A 4,894-nucleotide genomic window follows, 5' to 3' on the forward strand; every position below is an offset into this window, starting at 1 on the left:
ATAGGAACATTGATATGGATTTATATTTGATTGTCTGACCACCTTTAGCACCATTCTAGATTACTGATTGCAGATAGTACTAAAGATGCTAAAGTGGATCAACTTGCTATCTATATTCACTAGCTAAGATTGTTTGAAGGAACCAAAGCTGACCTCCAACACTAATACTGACTTATTTGCTAGTCTTGGGGCTTGGATATCACTGGATCGGAATCCTCTTACAAGTCTGGAAGGTAAAAATTCTGTGTGTTTCTGGTTCCCTTCCTTCTCTCTCTTCGGCATCTCGAGATCTAAGTTTATGTTATAAAAGATTGAAATGATTTCTTGAGAAGCAGAGGGATAGGAGTGTCTCCTGCGACCCCAGTATTCTAAATCTCAAGGATGATCACACATTGTGGAAACGAGGGGTAGGAGTGATTCCTTCGACCCCATTATTCGCTACACTTTGTCAAAAATGTATGAGTTACAATGCAAATGTCAATGAGATGGACTAGATGACCTATGTGGCATCGAAACCTGTTGAAATTGAAACTAATAAGAGATTCAGTGAAGAGAGAAAGGGATCAGAGAAGACTACCTATGTGTTCAGATACTTGTTTGAGTTGAATCCATGTGTTCTTTGATCAATACTCCCAAGGTAAAGCCTGCACTTTATTTTATGTTAAGAAATGAGGTTAGTAGAGGGGAATGTCAGATGAGAATTGCTATGTTGTTGACTAGATGAGTTTGGTTGCTAAGCTAGGATAAGGCATGATGAACTTCTGTGATTAGGATGTTTAGACATGAATTGCAAACCCATAGAGTGATGACTTCAATATATTGAATCTTTGAGTTCCTGCTATTTCCAAACCTTTTCCAAAGACTACTATTTTTGCTTGAGGACAAGCAAAGGAGTAAGTCTGGGGGAGTTGATATACCATGGATTTTACCCGTTTTTAACCATGGTATACTAGTATTTTACTATATATTTAATCTGTTTTCTAGCCTGTTAGGTATGTTTTCAGGTTCAGGAGCATTTTGTGAGAAAGTGATGTTTTTGGAGCATTTTGGAGTACAAGAGATGATAAACCCGAGTTGACCATTCAAGACTAAGTCGGAAGTCAACATTGCGATTATAATTGATCGATACTCATCCTGAGTTGTCGATCGATGTAGCTGAGAAGATCCGCGTACTAGAAGATTATAATCGATCGATACACATTCAGTGTTGTCGATCGATATCGAGGACGAAATGGTTTAGCCGACTACTTCACCAAGACTTCACCAAATTACAAGATTGCCCCTGATGAGTTTTTAACCTAATGGAAATGCTTAAATACTCCTGCTAAGTATTTTTGACGGCAAGTTTTGAAACCCTTTGAAGCTTGAAGCTTTTTACAACCAAAGCAGAGAGTGTGAGAGAGAGACTAGATTTTTATTTGTTTGAGAGAGATTGGAGAGATTTCTCATCTCTTTTTGTATTTCTACTTTATTCTATCTATGCAATTCTTTCATATATCTATTGTTATGAATTGTCTAGCTATGTCTGAGTAGTCTACTTGTTAGATCTAGGGTTTAAATAGGTTTGTGGGATTAGCCCCAAACTATAACTGCTAAGTTGTGATACTCATCAAATGGATTGTACCCTATGCTTGTTTTAGAGTAGCTAACTAGAACATAGATCACTAGGATCTTAGATTATCTTGAATTATCCATTTGAGCGATGCCTGTTTCCCGTTGAGAAGAACAACAGTTCCTTCTTGAGACCTCGCGGTCATATTCGGTTCGCGCCTAGGCAGATCTAGAAGCCGTCGATCGATAACCCTACTGGTGAATCGATCGGCGCCGCGAAAGGTGTATCGCTCGATATCTCAAAAGGATATCGACCGGCTCTTTTATGTGTCATCATGCGAAAGGTGTGGCCAGAGATCTAGATATTTTAACCAGTGATTCATTCACATATGTTAAGCGGCTGAGATCTATAGTATCATGCAAGCAACTTGTTAAAGCATTTATAGAGATTATAATTTTCATTCCTGAATAGAAACCCTATGTCTAGCACTCTTTATCCCATTTAAACAACCCTTCATATTGTTAGTTAGAGCAACTGCCTTGCTCATTTTAGGAATTGTTATTTTCATTTCTATCATATAAACCAACCTTGCCTAGGATTGATTAGTAGATTTTATTTAATTGGTTCCCTAGCTCCTCGTGATTCGATCCCTAAGTACTACAGCTATACCTCTTATTTGAGAGAGGAAGCTCTACTGGGTAATTTGAGGACTATCAAGAATCCGGACCTTCAGGGAAAGTCAAGTTAACTTGGCTTTCCTCCGTTTTTATTCATTAAAATCGACGGTGTGAATTTCGGTTTCCACAGCCATACTATTGACTGAGAGAACCTTAAGCAAAGGCAATTAACGGTTTAGATCGCACCATATGTTCTTTCACTTGGTCTCTGTATTGGTGCTTGAGTAGAAGACGTGGAAGATAGGTCACATGAAACTTCATTGGCAAAGTCATTGTTGATCTCTTTAGTTCTTGAGTAGCTTTGTCCACTTCCACTCACCTGTTTACAAAGACCATATCCATTACATTACGTATAAATTGGCTCATGTGGATTTATAAACTATACTAAAGACCAACAGTGAGGTTTCATAAACGAATACTTTTAGAATCTGGTAATGAAAAAGAGAAGTGGCGTCAAGTGTGGGAGATTTGCGTATTCCATGATCCGCACATTCCAGATCATCTTAAGCACAATACTAAATGAAAATAACTCGAAAATGTATGATCAAGAGTTTCACATACCTTTCGGAATAAATATGTAATCTGCAATTCCTTTCTCAATGGTCTTAATGGTTTTGTCCATTCCTATCCTAAGGAAAGTCCCTAAGGATTGTTTCGCCACACTGAAACAATACACAATGCTCGTAGATTTAAAAAAGCCTTCCTTTTTTACTTCTCTCAGACATGAAGGATCATCATCAATTCAGGATCCATGGAGAGAGGAAAGAAAAACGAACCTGCTGTCTTTGCTCTTCCCGGTCTGGCCATCAACAACAGTTGCCTACACCATATGTGGTTTGGCAAGACTGATTAAATATTCACATTCTTCCTTAGACTGGTCAACATAGACAATACATATTTAGCAAATCAAACATTCGATTTTTACTTTCAACCATGTATCAGTTTAAACATAACAGACGCTAAAACTATTCATTGTAAGAGTTCCGTTTGAAAAAAGAAGACAAACCAAGAAGTTGCGGTAGACGAAAGCTCTAGGTTCCCAAGAGAGCACTTCAGTCCACTGATCTCCTCTCCTCCCAATTCCCTCCTCACTTCTGAAAATTCGATTAAAAAAATAATGAAAACAATTTGACTCAAAAACATTATTACGACGAAGCAAAAAAATCTCAGACAGATCAAGGGTTCAGGTACCTCTTAGTCGCAGCTCATCGGAAATAAGATAGATCCATCGGAGAAAATTCGTCATTGTTATTAATCGGAAGAGAGAAACCCCCAAAAGCCAAAATCATCAGGAGAACGATCGTTAACATGAACAGCAACCAGCATCAATGTCGACCACTTCCTCGCTTGTAATAATTTCTGCGACTGTCTAAGCTTCACCATCACCCCCGCTAAAGATCCAACCCGAAACAACAGAGAGAGAGAGAGAGAGTACACACGTGGGATGAAGAGGAAGATAAAGAAATCAGGGATTAACAATGATTCCCGAGTTAAAAGCAATACAACGAACCTTAGAGGAAGTCAAGAGACAACGACTTATGAGGTTTAGAGATGAGAAGAGAATAGAAACGGTAGTTTTCCAGACGATGAAAAGACAATACAGCGGTTTGAGTTCTGTAAGGAAGGAAGGGAACGATGAAGCCCTAATTTGAAGCCCATAATAGAATAACATAAAAGCCCATACATTTAAAAAACGCTGACGTTGCAGTTTGGGAAAGCCCCAACTCCCCTATTATATTATAGATTACGCAAGGTCATATTGTTCCTTTTTAAAGATTCTCTAAGATTGTGTTGATATAAAAACATTAAGCAATAACATTTAGTTGTACATAGTAATTTTAAGCTAAAGATGTATGGGTGCAACAACCTTGCATAGATAGATTTTTTAAAGGGAGAATTGGAAAAAAGAGACACTTTGAACTTTTATTTGTCCATTTAAGATTTTTCATATTTTTGACAATTCTGGACATGTTTTACCCTTCGTTTGTGGGAATAATAGTAAACTTAACTTTAAAAATGTAAAAAAATATGAAAACTATTGGAGACATAAGTATAACAATTTATATGTTTAAATTTAATTTTAAGAAATAGGGAGTCATATTTTATTTTGTCTTCTAACCTAGGTTAGAATACACATTCTAGTAATCTACTTAATCTAGAAATCATATACTAAAATTTATACATATATATTTATCTTGGGTATATGCCGTAAACTAAACTTTCTTATACCTTATATTTGAGTTAGAATATGTTACGTTACAATCTAGCAACATGTCTTCAGTCTACATGCAGCTAGATAACGATATATAGCCTTAACTCTATGTTGTACCTTACGTAGTAGAGTCATCTGCCTTTTACCTTATGTGACGCCTAAAGAAGAATAGGCTTCCCATGTATTGTACTGTGTTCGGGGTGAGTTAGAATACCTATTCTAGTCAAATCCGACAAATATGGGAACTTCCATATTCGGTTATAGATGTTTCCTAAATCTATCCTAAAAATTTGATATCTCTTGATCTTGATTTTGATAAGTTTTATATTCATATTTTATCTTATTATGATCATTTTAGGTTGTATTTAAATTTTTATATTGGATTTGCATACTCATTTGCATATCATAGGGGTTGGAATTCATATTTGGAAGTTTGGGGTCAATTTGAGAGGT

The 4,894-nt window shown here is 36.6% G+C and overlaps 1 pseudogene; it reads right to left on the bottom strand.

Moving 5' to 3' along the window:
* Nucleotides 1–2,415: 2,415 nt before the first annotated feature.
* LOC108838300 (probable prolyl 4-hydroxylase 3) lies at nucleotides 2,416–3,863 on the bottom strand (annotated as a pseudogene).
* Between the last annotated feature and the right edge of the window lie 1,031 nt (nucleotides 3,864–4,894).

The sequence above is a fragment of the Raphanus sativus genome, chromosome 9 (assembly GCF_000801105.2).
Source record: "Raphanus sativus cultivar WK10039 chromosome 9, ASM80110v3, whole genome shotgun sequence".
Lineage (NCBI taxonomy): Eukaryota > Viridiplantae > Streptophyta > Magnoliopsida > Brassicales > Brassicaceae > Raphanus > Raphanus sativus.